Source organism: Adiantum capillus-veneris, chromosome 29 (assembly GCF_014529385.1).
Source record: "Adiantum capillus-veneris isolate H3 chromosome 29, ASM1452938v2, whole genome shotgun sequence".
NCBI lineage: Eukaryota > Viridiplantae > Streptophyta > Polypodiopsida > Polypodiales > Pteridaceae > Adiantum > Adiantum capillus-veneris.
Genome location: NC_140959.1, coordinates 72,651,046 through 72,668,557, shown reverse-complemented (window position 1 = coordinate 72,668,557; position 17,512 = coordinate 72,651,046). Strand labels below are relative to the sequence as shown.

Here is a 17,512-nt window from a genome sequence, read left to right as displayed (position 1 = left end):
GGTCTCATCCTTAAGAGCAACACACCAATGAGTCCATAAACCTATAAAACCTTGTACATAGGCATCAACACCTTGACAAGAACCTTGCTTAAGAGCATTGAGCTCATTTCATACTGCATTTGCATCTTCAAAAACCTGGAAACGCTCTAAAAAAGCTTCTATAAACTTGTCAAGACTCAAACCATAAGAAGAAGCCACTGCTTCTTTAGCTTCCAAATCCATGAACCAAACACGTGCCTGATCTTTCAAAATCAATCCAAATAGCCTCAAAATCTTCTCCTCATCACACATATTGTTGCTTATGCATGCCACCTTGACTTGCTCCAGAAAGTCTTCCGCATCTTCACCACTTCTTCCATGAAATTCCGGATAAGAGAAAGCCATGGCTACCCAAGCTACTACGCTTTGAGAACCCCTTCAAACACACGTGCAAGAACCCACAACTTTTGACTACCCAATTCCCATAAACTTCAATGGAGCTCAGCTTTAGATAAGGACAAACACATGCACATCAAATGAGATTTCATAGTTGATCATCGGAATTACAACAGGCAAAGGAAATTCCATTATCTCTCGTAATCTTCTTGGCCCAAACATAAAGAGTATACACTACTGGAAAAAAATCTTCCTGGACACATGAACATTTATCTGGATCCTCTGAGTTAAATGAAAAGGAGTGAATTGAGGTCCATTTTGATCATCCATTAAAGCCAACCATGAAGCTCCCAAGAAAGCACACCTGTCTTATCCTCTGATTTGTCAAAATTTCAGCAGCATCACAGAATAAATGGCTCAAAAGACCAAAAAACTAGCCATCACAACTCGAAAAAATTTTGGCAGAGTTTCCCTAGAAGTAGAGCAGTAGGAACCCAAAATATAGACTGTATATGTATGCATAAACTGTCAACAATAAAACCCGAGCATCAAATAGGACTCACTAGTACATAGCCTATGGTGAGGTCACGAAAAGGGTGATCCAGCTACCTGTATCACCGAAAGGATCTCCACATTTGAGAATCCCCCAGCTCAATAAAACCTCACGCTATCGACCCTCACACGAAGGCTTATGCAAATCGCGTATAGTCAAGTCTCAGAAATGACTATTTTCCAGACCAAATCTCAGAAATGGCTGGGACTGCCAAATAAAACCAAATATGGCTCCACAAAGGCGTACAATGGCAGTTTCCACAAGTAACGTACAACCCAGCAAACAATGCGCTAAAACAGGCTCCAAGTGATGCATACCCACAACAACTGCAAGTGACATCACTGCTAGTATATCACTGCTAGTATATCACTGTACTCCAACTACCTGTACCTGTGTGAATCACTTGTACCTGTACTTGTCCCTGTAACCAGCACCTGCTCATCTTCACCAAGCTCAACACATCTTGCAATTACTGTGTACGTTCCAAGACACTACATTTCGAATGGGGAGTTCATCAAGCACTTGCCGTGCTTTTGTTAGAGTATTGCACCTTGCATACATATCCAACAAAGCATTTCCAAGCATCACATTGCTCACCAAAAGGTGTTGTTTGACTATCTCATTATGAATTTCTTCTCCTTTGGCAAGTGCTCTTATGCTCCCGCATGCCGTCAGACTACAGATGAAGGTCACTGCATTGGGAGCAAAGCCCTCCCGCTGCATCTCTTCAAAACATGTCAGAGCTTGCTCGCCTTCACCATGTTCCGCGTATCCAACAATTAGTGCAGTCTAAAATTAACATCCCGGATACGAAGCTTTTCAAGCACCTGATGTGATTTTGTGAGTGCACCACAGTTAGCATACATATCCACCAAAGCATTTCCCAGCACAAGATCGCTTTTAACCAAACCTTGTTTGCCAATCTCGTCATGAACGCTTTCACCCTTTTCAAGCGCTGTTATGCTACATATTGCCTTCAAGATGCCAGCATAAGTCACAGCATCAGGAGAAATCCCCTTGTTACGCATTTGTTCAAAACCATTCAATTCTTGTTCTCCTTCAACCTGGTGAGCATATCTTGTTATTAATGCATTCCAAGAGATAACACTAGAAATAGGAAGCTCCTTGAGCACTTTTCGCGCTTTCGAAAGAGCTCCGCACTTAATATAAAAATCCACCAAGGCATTTCCAATCACGATGCTATCTTTACCAAGCCCTTGTTTGGCAATTTTCTCATGGATTTCCTTTCCCCTACCAATAGATTTGAGGTTGCCACATACTTTCAAAATGGAGGCAAATGTCACTGCATTTGGAGAGATGCCCTCGCGCTCCATTTCTTTATGACATTCTATTGCTTGCTCACCTTCACCATGTTCAGCATGTCCTGCAATGAGTGTATTCCAAAAGACGACATTTCGAACAGGAAGCTCATTAGGAATAGAACGTGCTTTCGCAAGCGCACCACACTTGGCATGCATATCTACCAAGGCATTTCCTAGTACAGAATTGGTTTTTCAGCCAACCTTGCTTGGAAATCTCCTCGTGTATCACCTTTCCTTCATGAATCCCAAGCTTCCACAGGCTCCCAATAGGCAACCATAGGTCACTTGACTTGGGAGGAATCCCTCACTTCTCATTTCTTCAAAACAGTTGAAGGATTGGGCACCATCACCATGTTCGACATATCCTGCAATGAGTAGATTCCAAGAGATGACATCCCAAACTCGAAGCTCCTTGGCATACATACCCACCAAATCATTTCCAAGCTTAATATTGGTTTTTAACATCCCCTGTTGAGCAATCGCATCGTGGATCTCTTCTCCCTTGTCAATTGCTTTAACATTGCCGCAAGCCTTGAAGGCGCAATCGAAGAGAGAGAGAGAGAGAGAGAGAGAGAGAGAGAGAGAGAGAGAGAGAGAGAGAGACTTCGCATTGCCTCTGTCACACAGATATATATATATATATATATATATATAGAGAGAGAGAGAGAGAGAGAGAGAGAGAGAGAGAGAGAGAGAGAGAGAGACGAGAGAGACAGAACGCTTAGCTTTGCCCTTCCCTCCCTTGCTTGCACTCAGCGCTCGCGCGACACAGAACGAACACACAGCTATGTAGTCCCTACACTCCGTGGAGAGAGAGAGAGAGAGAGAGAGAGAGAGAGAGAGAGAGAGCAGTTGTTGCACGAATGATGGCTCTGCAGACCCCACAAAAGGCACCCTTAGGAGACGAGAGAGAGAGAGAGAGAGACCCTTCGTGAGTGCATCTCCAAGATCGACCAGACATACCTCAAACCATACTCAAACACGATTATGTCTCTTTATCATTTTCTTGATAACATTTAATGCCTACTAACCTATGCACATTTAATTTCTAGAACCACTCAAAAGACACGAATCCAATGAACCTATCCTCTCAAGAGCCACTCAAAACTATATAAGTTATTTTATTCTTCTTACTTTTATTTTTAAAATATATGTGACATTTTTCTCTAAGAAAAAAAAGAAAACCACCACTATGGCCTTAGCCCTTTGGGCATGCCACAAAAGGGGAGAGAGAGAGAGAGAGAGAGAGAGAGAGAGGTATTTGGATACTCAAATTGTTTATATATGACACTCAATTTTTTTAAATATCTACTAACATAATATGGCGGAAGGGGGAAGCCCTTTACACGTGTCGCAATCTGCGACCTGAAGGCTAAAGTCCAAAACTAAAAAAAACCCCTTTGCACGCGATAAAGAGGGAGACAGGGCGAGAGAGAGAGAGAGAGAGAGATGCCGCCGAAGGCGGCCGGCTGTACTAGTGTACACTCATTTGGAGCCATCCATCCAAACTCTGTCACTCATTTGGCTCATTGTTGAAATTGTCTTAAATATATATGACACTCAAAGATACATCCCTATTTAAGTGTCAATTTAATTATTTTCCCAGGCGATGGCGGTAGCAGGGTGAAAGAAGCGTGCAGGCTTCTTGGGACTAGGTCTCGCTTTGCATGCGTGCGTGGCATACTCTTGAGTGAGGTTAGTTCACCTGTGAGGTCTGCTCCTTGTGCGTCGAGGCCATTCTGGACCCACAAAACAGGGAGCTTTTGGACGTCAGCCTCAGCGGCTTGGAGGACGTGAATAGGGTAGCGCCAAGCTGCTAGTGCACAGCATCTCCCCCCCCCCCCATCCCAGCACGCCCACATCCACTCAACCTGTTGCACGATACCCCTCGCATAATAATCGCGATGGCATTGTAGTTAATAATTGTTTGCAGCATACGTTAATTATCGTTGGTAGCAAGTGTTAATAATCGTTGGCAGCTTCAGTTAATTATCGCCCTTGCTCTTTAAGGCCTCCCTTTTGCATGGTACCCCTTTCACACCATAGCCTTAAAGCTAGGAGTTTGCGGCTGGCCCAATTGTGGAATTGAGCGATTGATAACTTACTAAAGATTCTGTGCTAATGGAATTCGATGGTCTCGCCGTAAATGAGGACATTTGCAAATTCTCGTAGATGTTAGCGGCAAGGAAAAGGTCCAAAATGGAGCTAGCGGTGCCAATGGATATAGGCGGCGGCTTAGTCTTGAGACCGGTGTATGACACGGAAATGTTAGGCCCCAGGTCGGCAAAACTAATGATGGGGGCTTTTCACAAGCCAAGCTCCCATGCCCCTCTTCTCTCGTCCCCACCCCATGAAAACCCCCTCTTAGGGAGGGAGTGATAAAAGGCATTGGAAAAAGTAAGAAAAAAGTAAAGTATGATTATGTAAATATATAAGAAAGGTAAAATAGGCCACCTCATGCTTGCGGGGTAGCCCATCCCCACCTTGCCTCCTTTTTCTTCACTGTTTCCCCGTCGGGTGTCCCTTTTCCTCTCCTCCACTCAAAAGGTCAACCCCCTCTCTCTTCCCCTTGTCCTTTCTCCTTTCTCTCTCCCCTCGAGCTACCCCACCTCTCACCAATAATGCATTATAACTCACAAATAATGCACCCTAACTCACATGCAACTTACCCTATCTTCCAAAATAGTATACCCCACCCCCTCTTTCTCTCTCCTATCATATCCCATGACCCAAATACCCCCCTCTCTCTCTAAAGGGCGCCATGTCTCTTGTCTTGTAGCTAAATAACCTCCCCCACACTCACACACACTCAGTTTCACTGAAAAAGGTGCCCACAGACCCATCCCCACTCGGTGGTTACCTGATTTTTCTTGTGTTCACACACATCTGCACACAGATTCACCTCTGAACACACTCCCCTCTCTCCCCTCTTGTAATTACTTTCTCTCTCTCTTACTCTCTCTCTCATGAGACTGCTGTTTTGGCACATATACACACAGCCAGACAAGTGGGACCCACAGTCACATGGCCTATGTAGATAATGATTTCTTCATTTCTAAATTCTAGAATTTCTCCCCCCTCCTCCCCTATATAAAGAGGGGTCGCCATCACACTAAGGACATACACACCATCACCAAAGAGTACACTATGCACTGTGTGTGCCTAGTGCACACACACACACCCACACCATCACCATCACCGCAATCACCATGCTCGTCTTAATCATGACCTCTACACCCTTGGACAATGGAAGATGAAGGAAAACTAAATGAAGGATGATGGCCATAACCCTCGTGCGAGTCTTCGCCATCAACTCCCACCTATCCGCCATGTGCTCTACCACGCTCTCCCTTCTCATTCCCCTATCCTATGCTCCCCATTTCATCGCCTTATTCTCTAAATAAAGCTTGAGGTTTTGTGACTATGTTTTCTTGCAATGTTTTGCCCATGTGAGGTGTGCGGAATTGCCACCTAGTCTTGTGTTTGGAGTGAGCTTGTGTATGTGTGAAGGGTGTGCAGATTCGCCATCCTTTTGTGGTGCCTAAGTACTAAGCCGCTATACCCCCTCCCTCACTCTCTCTCTCTCTCTCTCTCTCTCTCTCTCTCTCTCTCTCTCTCTCTCTCTCTCTCTCTCTCTCTCTCTCTCTATCTATCTCATTCCCTTTCCTCTTCATCATTACTCCCAATCATCCATCTCTCTTGGATGAAAACTTTGTTATGGTGGTGTGTTGTTTGCGTCCTAGCCGCTGAAGCTAGGTGGTGCCCCCTGTATGCTTTACCATGACAGGCTCGAGGTGCGCCATTCGGTCCCCGGTGTTTTAGAGGCCGTCGAGGTTCGGGGTTCACTTTGCTCCCGTCAGTATCAACCACGCAAGAGGTCAACATTGCTCCGACCGAAAAAGTCCCCTCTGAGGAAACAGGAGTGAAAATGGGCTCAACGCAAGGGTTCAAATTCGAAGTAAAAAACATCAAAGACGGGGTTCCTCAGGGACCAATTTGTGCAAATGTAAATAAAGCGTGAACTTCATCGGCTACTTGCAGGCCAGGTATATCGTTTGCTAGCATACTCAAGGGGCCTAACTCTAGGGATAATGGAAAAAGCTCAGTAGAAGGGATGTCAAGTGCAGGGGATATCAAAAACCTGCAGAATACAAAAGCTAGACTGCAACAAGAGCTCTTGGAAGTCAACAAGATGCTTGAGGCCGGCCCTAACAACAACAAAAGAAATTGCTCCCATTCAAAACTCAGTGGGCTGGTAGAAGACGGGTTGGCAGATCGAGCCTTCTCTGCTTTAAAAAAGTCCCTGCCACAACATGTGGAGGTTGCCGAGGCTATTACTGTAAGGATTCCACCAACACTGATAAAAAAACAGCTAGCCAGTCACGATAAGACGACGCTTGTATTTGGGTTCAGTGGAAGAATCCCGAACAGATTTGAGATGATCCAATGGCTACAGGGACCTCAAATCCTTGGTCATGGAGGAGCAGTTGAAAGTACTTCATACCTAGCTAAAGGGTTTTTCTCAGTGAGATTCAAAGAGGCCTCCGATGTGGATAAGATCCTCGACAAAGGGCCCCTAGTATTTAATAGGACTACGGTGTGTGTGGTGCCTTGGGAGCCAGTGTTTGACTCAGCTGAATCTTTGCAGAGAGGGTTTGGCAGAACTTCAAACAGGGTTTGTATAGGATGGGATTTGTCTAAAACGCCACCTAAAAGCATGGTTATCAATGTCGGAGTTGGGCTTGTTACCATTCCGCTAAACTTTGGAACTTACTTTGGGGCATGTTTTAAATGCAACAACTTTGGTCACTTCGCCAAGGATTGCCCATTGAATTCTAATGATACTACAGCTCCGGCAATACAGGGCCCCAATAAAATGGAATCCCCGATGGGAGGGCTGGAGAAGCAGGGAGACAATAATGAAGTGACAAATACAGGGAAGGGTGAAGGAGGGATGGTGTGTGAGAAAATGGATATGAAGATGCAGGAAAAGATGGTGGAAGAATCGGTTCCCATACAACGAGATTCTGAAGCTACAGAAAATATTAATAGGATCATTACTCCCACTGCTGCCCCCAAATTTATGACAGTAACAACGGCGACGGCTCTCCAAGTCCCAAGTCTGAAAAGAGCAAAAAGAGTGAAGGCAGTAGCAAGAGACTCCAAAGTGCTGCAAGTCGTCAGAACGCTGGAGGTGAAAGGATCTAATGCACCCTCCACCCCTTCGAAAGAAGGGGGGTTCATTATCCCTCTGCACAATCCATTTGCAACACTGCAAGAAAAGAAATCCTCTGACTTGGAACCCCCGGATTCTCCTGAGACCAAGGAGAAAGGGGGGAGGGGGGGGGGGGATGATTTGAATGCTGAAGAATTCGTTCCTCTATCCCAATGAACCCCGTATTAATGATGGAGTCTCTCACTATCCAATCTTGGAACGTAAAGGGGTTGAAAACCCGGAAGAAGAGTACCCTTTTCTGAAAGGAAATCAAAAAGGAGAAGACAGTCAACTTTTGGGCCATTCAGGAACACCATCTAGACGCCCATAGCAAGAGAAAGCATATGCTACAAAATAAACTAGTATTCTATGTAGAAGGAAATAATGCCTTCAGTGGCGTCCTCAGCATTGTGGACAGAGAATTGGAGCCGAAGTTGGTTCTTAACCATCCGGCACGATCCTGGGGATTAGAATCAGATGGGAAGGGAGTCCCCTCACCATTGTAAATGTGTATGGCCCTTGCAATGCAAAAGATAGAGCCAAAATATGGATGCATCTCAGAGATACCCCTATTGAAGGGGAGTGGTTGTTGGTTGGTGACTTTAACATGGTAGAAAAGAGCAGGGATAGAACAGGATCCTCCAGTGTGCTGGCTGGCTCAAAAAGGTCTAAATGGCAAAGTTTGTGCGAAAAGTGGGCAATGATTGACTTATGGGATGTTGTCCCATGAAACAGCACGCTTGGGTTCACCTACACAAGCCTTCAATACACTTGCATTGCCTCCAGACTGGAGAGATGCTATTGCTCGCACCAAGCTGACTTATACCGACGCTGATGGAAATGAAGGTAGTCCCAACAACAATTCTCTCGGATCACATTCCTCTGCACATTCAATTTAAGAAGAATAAAGAGGAGGAGCAAGCACCAAGAGGTTAAAAAAACTATTGGTAACAGGGGCACACCTCTTCAAAGACCCTCTTTTCAGGAATCTAGCCAAGAAAGCACTGGGTAAGCTAAAAAAAGATGTCGACCTCAACAAGCACAATGCGTGGGACCTCTTTGCTCGGAGCATCCAGAAAGCAATCAAAACCTCGGGCCCCCGAATCAAGAAAGCTAGGGAGGATCACCTGTTGCATCTTTGAGTGGAGGTACAATGGCTTACCGCTATAAAAGCCAATGGGCAGGCTACTGAGGGCGAACACAAACGATGGCTTGAAGTCAAATCGAACCTCACTAATGAGCAGGTAGAAGATATCAAAAAGGCTAGACTTCTATCTAGGGAGATTTATTTGCAATCGGAAGCCTCCAATCAAGCTCATTTTTTTAGGGCTCTAAAAATCAAGAGGAGCCGGGGCCACGCCCGCTCGCTTGATGATGAGAAAGGGATAGCAATTCATAACCAGGATGAAATGGCTGGTATGATGTTGAGGTATCTCAGTCCAATCATTGGACGGCCGGAGACCCAGTCCAAAGAAGTGGAGGAAGCCAGAGGGACCTTACTACACAGTGTTAAAAAGGAAATCCCCCACTCAGAAGCTAATAACATGGAACGGGAATTTTCTGAAGACGAATGTTCTCTAGCATTGCAAGCCCTTGGCAAGGAAAAGTCCCCTAGTTGGGATGGGATGATGGTGGAATTCTATGCAGAATTTGGGGATGATCTCAAGGTGCCAATCACAAGTTTGGCCAATAAAGCCATGGTCGAAGGGTCGTTGGAGACAAGTGTGAAGAGAGGGCTTATCAAGCCCATCCCAAAACAGATCTGTTGCTCTAAACTACAACGTTGGCGCCCTATAACGATGATGTCGGTGGCCTACAAAATTATAGCTAAAGCAGTGGCCCTCATACTAGCCCCCTTACTAACCAAGATCATCTCCCCCCATCAACATGGTTTCATTAAAGGAAGGTCCATATACGATAACATATTGGCAGCAATGGTGGGCATAGAATACGCAACTGTCACAAAGCAGGAGTGCATTCTACTACAGTTGGACTTGGACAAGGCCTATGACAGAATAACATGGACATATATAGAAGCCGTCATGGAAGCTCTAGGCTTTGGGCCGCGTCTCTGTCGGATGGTTCGTGTAATGGGGGCTGGAAGTCAGTCAGACCTCCTATTTAACGCTAGAATTGTGGGCTCTTTTGAGGTTAAAAGGTCTATTAAACACGGATGCCCTCTTGCCCCCCTACTTTTCTCCATAGGATCACATCCTCTAATCACGACGCTCGAAGCTAGTGCTGAGCGCGGGGAGGTGCAAGGCCTTGTTTTACCAGGAAATAGACAACTCCTGGCAAAACTTTTTGCAGATAATTCTCTCCTCTTCTTGAAGGCATGCCCCCAAGTCATCAGAAAAGCTCTGGAGATTGTACAAATGTTCTCGGTAGCTTCGGGGTCCCATTGTAATACACAGAAGTCAAGGATGATTTCCCTATCAGAAAATGACTCATTTGATCCTTCTGTCTGGTCAGGGGAGATTGTCACAAAAGGAAAGATCTTTAGACATCTGGGAGCCCCCTTGGGGGTGGATGTAACTCACAAGCAAAGATTCGAGTGGGTGCTTGAAAAAATCAAAACAAAAATGAGTAGGTGGGAGTATGCTCTTCTCCCATTCCCAAGTCGGATAAAAGTGATGAATGCCTTCATGATGCCTTATATTGCCTTCACTAGCCCGCTTCTCAAGATTGCTAAGTGTCACTGGAAAGAGTTCTTCAAACCAGTAAAAAAACTTTTATGGAAAAATAACATGAAATCTTCTAGGCCAGGGCAATGGGCCAGTTGGGAGTCGGTTGCTCGGCCGGGGAATCAAGGAGGCCTCGGGATTCTTAACCCTGTGACCCATGCAGAAGCTTGTTGCACCAAATTTGTGGTTTCCTTGGCTAAATAGGATCAAGTTTGGGCAGTTATGATCAGAGATATGATAGAAGCAGCTAAACTTGGCTCAAAGGGAGGAAAGTGGAGAGGGGTGGAGGTTCATGAGAAGCTGCTTGCCCCGGTGTGGTCTACCTTAAGATTGGGGGGCAGCTAAGGAGAATTGGTAAGAAAATGCAATAGAGTAGCAGGAGTCTTAAAGTGGGGGAAAGAAGCCAGATACTTCAAGAACTCCATCTTTCATTGGTCCCCCTGGCTCTCCAAAGTTGTAGATCCGCCACAAAATCCCTATTGGATTGAGACAGCAAGAAAGATGAATAATAAGGGTATGATCCGACTTGAGCACTTCTGGGAAAGTTTCAACAAGAGTTGGAAAACCATTGACCTTATGATTGCCCAATACCAACTCAATAGCTTGGAGGTCTTGCTTGTCCACAAAGTGATGAAAGAACTTGACAATCTAGTGATGCCAATCTGTGACTCGGAGTTGGACTGAAAAGCCTGGAAATGGCCCGGAAGCAGTCTCTTGTGGAAACCCCATACTAAAATCATTTATCAGACAATGATGCAAAAGAAGAATTGGTCTAGCCCCCTTAATAAGCTATGGAAAAAGCAATGGCTGGAGGAAAGGTGGGAGCATGTAATGGAGAACATATGGAAGCCAAAGGTTCCACAATACATAAAGTTGTTCTTATGGAAGGTTATTTGGGGTGCTCTACCGATGGGGGTGAAGATTCAGGAGAGAGGGATTGGGTCAGATTGATGCTTGGGGTGCAGGTTGACTAGTAAAGATCTGGCCCACCTTTTCATGGACTGCCCAGCTATAAAAGGCCTCACAAGGAAAGTATGCAAGTGGGTCCAGAGAACATGGAAAATTACTTTTTTCAAGACTGACCTATGCTTTGGAGGTAAAAACTGAGGTAGTCCTGTACTCCTCGTCAGCACTCAGATTGTGAGATACTTCTTCTTTCATATTGTATGGCAAACAAGGAACCGCTGTGTGTTTGAAGGAGGATTTGAGGTGGCAAGCTTCGTAGAAATTATACAGGAAATCAAAGTGCTAATATGGGCACTCGGGCGCAAGCATCACTCGGAGGACTGGTCTAGGACTACTTGTGCCTTGTTGTAAGCAGACGGAATACCAGGGCAAACCTTGGCCATCGGTAGGAGTGGCTGCCGTTATAGCCGTTGTAATTATGATTCCTGGATGTTTTCATGGCTTAACATGAGCATGACAAAACCTTATAATTTTTTTGGCTACTCAATATAATTCACTCACAATTGTGAGTTTTGTATTTGAAAAAAGTGTCAATTTAATTACAAATGGCACTCAAATTTCTTTAATAGATGGCACTTATTTGGAGACATCCATCCTAAATAGACACAAGGGTTTTTTTTTTTTTTTTTTTTTTGGGGGGGGGGGGGGGGGGGGGGGGAGGAGGAGGAGGGTATTTTGACACTCAAATTGATTATATATAACAATCAAATTTTTCTAATACATACATTCATTTGGCTCATTGTTGAAATTGTTTTAAATATAAATGACACTCAAAGATACATCCCTATTTGGGCAACAAATCAAATTTATACCTCTCATGTGGCAATCTATATGAAGACTTAAATTTGTAAGTGAAACTTTAAACTAATAACATGTAAGCTTGTAAGTATAATTTATTTACTTGAGTACATCTTATTTCTTCTTATGGACACGTACGTAATGGATTATCCACAATCATTGTTGGATAGTTTGCTCTCAAAGCCTTGAGATGATGCTTTGAAGATATTAGATTCGTGACGGACCTCCAAAACAGAGACTCAGAGCAATGTGTCTCATCAGCTTAGCAATGAGGAGCGTAAATCAATGATGTACGCTCAATTGTTTCGTGCTCCACCTTTAGCTCATCAAGATAAAAGTAACCTTTATGGAAAAGACTTTTTACGGAGACATTGTGATGACCAAGCGAGAGTATGGAATGTAAACCATAGCCTTGTGGGGGAGTGGTTTGAGAATGTAGAACCTGCAAAGGATCTACGAAACAATGTAGTAGAGAAGAAAAGAATAGAGAACATTATCAAGGAAAACATAGGAAACATTAAGCCAATAGTTGTACATGGAGAGCCCTATATTTGGGAGGAGGTAGATATCCTCTTGCAGCAAAACAAAAGTGGCAAAAGAGAAAATCTAGTGGATCGACATCATCTACTGCTACTTCGGTAAGCTTATTCCATTGAAAATATATATGTTTATTGTCTCAAATACATTAGGCTAATATCTCAATGCTTTTAGGTTGTAGTGAAGATATGAAGTTGATTGAGACAATTGAAAATCATGAACAATTGGATGAAATCAATCAACGTGGATCTCTTTCAAAGCTTGTGAGTAAGACTATGTTTTTTAATTTATATGACACATGTTTGAACTTAAAACTTTTGTTTATTTTAAACATTCAAAGCTTGAGAGAGATTTGGAAGAGGAAAATTTAGGAGATAGAAATTGAACAACTAAGAGTTTTGCAGGTAACATATATGTTCACAAAGCATATAATAACTTGAAATTTTTAAATGGCATGTTGTGCTTACTTTGATGCATTTGTATGATCAAAATAATGTGTACATTCCTGACATGCCTTGGGAAAATGTAAGTGGAGAACATGATATTTATGAGACGTGTTTTGTATATAGTAGTTGTAATCTATGTTTTAAGTATGTATTATGATTAATACTTGTGCTTATAGAATATAACACTTGTGCTACTCCTATTAGGAGTATGAAACTTTTATTCATGACCATCTACTTGAAAAGTCATAAAATATTTCTACAAGTGGCCATTCCATCCAACAAATTGAGGTATTTCTTATAAAATGCTAAATATACTTTCCTTTATCTATTGCATTTTAAAAGCCCTTCAATTTTTTATGGACTTCTTTGCTATTTCTTAGGAGGTGGGTATGCACACATTACCATTAGAAGAGGATCAAAGGAAGAATGCACGCAAGAGAAAGGTTATAATTTGAGATTTTAAATGCTTTTCAAAAACATAATCTTAACCAACTTATAATGAGTTCATTTGAAGAGTTTATTTTTTTGCTTATACCCAAGGTGATCTATTTATTACCTTCATTGATGAGTTCTTATTTTGAGCTCTATTCATGTAGTAAAGTTTGGCTTCTTATTTAAGATGTGAGTGTTGTTAATACAAACAAATTATCTTCTTTATCGAAAGAGCACGGTTGTGCTGTGTACTTTATAAACGTTTTCTCCATCTGTGAAATCATGTTAAAATATTTTTTTTGTTTTTTTTATTGATCCCTTACTTTATTTCAGACACAATCTTTGTCGAAAATTGATCAAGAGACAATCATAATGAAGTGGTTGGGAGCAAAGTCGGTGGAAGAGACTTATCGTCTCTTGTAAAACACTTATATGACCATGTGTAAAATTCCGGGTTTTTTGTTTAAAAACTAAACTGAAATTAACACTACAATTATGTGTGGTGATATGGTCACTTGGTTATTTAAAGAAGGCATAGTGTCTATAAATGACAATAACATTGGGTGTTTATCTTTAAATGATGTCCACATTAGATTTGATTAGGAACTCTATTCATGGATGTTTTGGAGATAATACAAATTTGATTCATTGAGCTTGTTTTCTTTTCTGAAAGAGTCTTGATTTTGAGCACTCTCTCTCTCTCTCTCTCTCTCTCTCTCAACCTTGTTAATTGTAAGTTTTAAACATGATAAACCAACTTAATATTTAAATTTATTGCTAGATTGTTTACCTTTTGCTATGTAGCAAATAAGACGTCCAATTAGCTAGATTATTGGTAGATTAAACTAGGAGTGCAAACTAGCAATTGAGAGAATTTACTAGTTGGGATCTAACGAGCAATTTTTCACTATGTGGTAATTGGCTTACCATACACTTGCCATGTGGGAAATGTGCACTTGGTATATGGTACGTCACTTGACATATGGTGAGAGACTTGCTACTTTAGTATCTAGCAAATTCTCACATTTGTTAGTTTGCACTCTTGCTAGTTTAAGCTAGTAAACATCTAGCTATATTATATATTTTTGCTACATGGAAGTTGGTCCAAAGCTTCTTGTGAAGCTTCCACCTTCTCTAGTGCTTCCAAATGCAGGCACTCTAGTGACGGGCAGCTCAATTGCATGCCCTTCAAGCTTCACATTTGCTTGCACTTTGTCAAGTGGAGCAACCGCAGTTTCTCTAGTTTCAAACACACATCATCTGCATCACCCGTCATCTTTACTAAGCATTCCATGGACGGCAAAAATAGTTGCAAGTGCTGCAAGGAAGCAAGTTGCCCAATCTCCTCCATAGGCACACATGAAATCACCTCGAGATCAATCATGAAACTCAAGCTCCTTCATCTGGTCTCCAAGCACACTGCTACTCATCTCCTTCAAAACTTGCAACTCTAGAATTAGGCTTTGTAATCACGTGAGATGTCCTAGGCTTTGAGGGATCTCTTCAAGGGTGTTTCTTGATATCCGCAGTCTTTCTAGGCTTGACAAACCACCCATCTCATCAGGTAAAGTGCTCCCTACAAAATCAATTAGCTTAATGTTTGCAACTTGGTCATCTCCTGACAAAAGTAAGATGGGAGCACTGTTATTTGCCTGGTTGAGAGCTTGCGGAGCGTGTTTTTATGCAAGTCGGCAACAGCTGCCTTGGAAATGGTTACACCACAAACCTTGTAGCTTTCTGGTTGATGGAGCTACTTGCAGTATAGTGCATAGATAAAAACCACGAGCAAGTACCAAGATCAAAATGACCCAGAGAGCTTAGACATCAAATTAATTACCCAGAGCTCCTCATCTATAGTCCTCGAACGTACGTCCAATACACTATTTCCTTTAGTTTTTCAGCTTCCAATTGGAGCCTGCAACCAAAATTAATTAGCACGAGAACTAGAATGTTGATCATCACGTGAAGTACCTTGAAGAGCTGCTGAAGATAGCCTTGAGATGTTGAGGGGGGTTTGCAATCCATCCATTGACATGGGTGTCAAGAACCATCACCTCTAGTGGTCGGCACTTCTCAAGGAATTTTGCTTTTAACACTGATCCATCTTCCGAAGCTAGCACTCGTAACCATTCCACTTCCTTCCAAGTCTTTACAAATAAAATCGAAAGTCTTATTAAATTACGAAAGTTTTGATCAGGCTGAGATAATTAGTAATTATATAGGCTCAGACCAGCATAGTAATTATACCTCATCATCAATATCGCGAAATTCTTGCTCACATGTTGGCATTTTGGAAGGAGCATATTTCCTTGCAATTGCTATTTGACAGCCAACACAAGAAGTTTTGGACAAATTCTCACAATAATTCCCACATTGTGACTTACCGCAACATCATGAGCTTCTGTGAGGGAGGCACTGCATACCTAGCTAGGTATGATTGGGGACAGGGGACGGCCGACCTGGTTTGGGAGAAGAGGGGGGAGGGGGGGGGTCCCTTGCCCCCAATCGTACCTAGCTAGGTATGCGATGCCTCTTGAGCAAAAGCTCATGATGTTAAGCATTGTATTGTATAGTGGAAAAGACTCCATTTTCCTACATGAGAAAATTTCTAAATCTTCTTGTGTTCGTAACTTGACTTTAAGACATTATTGACTCCTTCCTCAAGCTCAAACTGATCTCCATGACTTTTCAAGGCTTCATATTTCTTCTTCCATTCATCCACGCCTGTATTGAACAAGCTCCTTCCTAGCACTCTTATTACCAAAGGCAAATTGCCACAAATTTCTATTCTCTTAGATCATTCCTTGACCATCTTTATACTTTTCCAACAATTGTAAGCTAATTGGCTCAACGTGTCCAAATAAATGAAATTAGAAAAGTCTCTTAGCCCCTATTGTTCAATAGAGTCATCTCGTACTTTCCCATTGTAAAGACTCGGTTTCTCATTAAAAACCTCGTGGACACAGACGCATCCCTTGTGATCAGCCATCTACTCCCCTTTGGAAGTGTAATTTTTCCGGGCTCCACTGCAAGGAGCTTCTCCAAACTTTGCTGCTGAAGCACATTATCTATGCAATATATTATATTGGGTCGAATGCACTTCCCATTAATTGATTTCCATCCGAATCACGAATCTTTGGAATCACGAATTTAGAAGCAAAACTGTCTTTCCACGTTCGCTCGTCCCCCTGCGCCTCTCTGAGGTTGACTGCATCGCGATGGTAACCTGAGGGAACCGCCCACCTGGAGAACACCCGTCTAGAGAGAGAGAGAGAGAGAGAGAGAGAGAAAGAGGACACCTGCAAAGAGACCTCTACACGTGCCAGCTCCTCCGTTTTTCTCCTCAAAGGTTTGAGTGTGACGCCCTAGAATCTGGGCGCATCGGGGAGGGCCCGGCGGGGATTTATACCCGCGCGTGGCGGAGGGGACTTCTGTCTTCAAGGGCCCGGCGGGGATTTATACCCGCGCGCGGCGGAGGGGACTTTCGTCTTCAAGGGGTCCTGGCGCGGACGGCACCGGCTCAGGAGGGCCCGGCTCGGACGGGACCGGCTCGGGCGGTTGCGTTCCATGGGTCGACGGCCGTTTGCGTTTCGTGGGTCTTCGCGGGTCTTGCGTTCCGGGTCCCTAGCCCCACGTAGCCTCAGGCTCTGCCGCACCGCCGGCGGGTCATAGCGTGCCCCGGGGAACCTTGCGTGGAGTCCCCACGGTGCGCGAGTGCGTGGAGTGAGGCTACAGTGTTTAGGTGGGGGGTCCCCTCCCGTGGTCGTTCTCGGGAGGCTCATACCCCTTATATTGAGAGGATCTTGCTACATTCCTACTAACGAGAGCAGCTTCCAAAATTACAGCGACATATTCAAATATATGAAAAGAGTATCCCCGCCTTCGCTTGTTAGGATTGTCGACAATTTTCCTTTTAAAACCTTGGGATCTCTTTGTATCCAGAGGCTTCTACTCGTTAACATTTTTATCATTTGTTTTCGCATGCTTGTAATGTGATCGTCACTAGGCCCACAAGAAGTTTTGCACAAATTCTCACAATATTTTCCACATTGTGACTTACCTCAACATGGTGAGCTTATGTGAGGGAGGCGCCCCATACCTAGCTAAGTACGATTGGGGGCAAGGGATCGCCGGCGGCCGCCCCTGCCCCCAATCATACCTAGCTAGGTATGCGGCGCCTCCCT

General features: G+C 43.5%; 2 pseudogenes; both read right to left on the bottom strand.

The window, feature by feature from the left end:
- LOC147419396 (uncharacterized) overlaps positions 1 to 15,617 on the bottom strand; it is a 158,404-nt pseudogene extending 142,787 nt beyond the window's left edge.
- Positions 15,618 to 16,211: 594 nt separating this feature from the next.
- Positions 16,212 to 17,512, bottom strand: part of LOC147419395 (uncharacterized) — a 36,752-nt pseudogene continuing 35,451 nt past the window's right edge.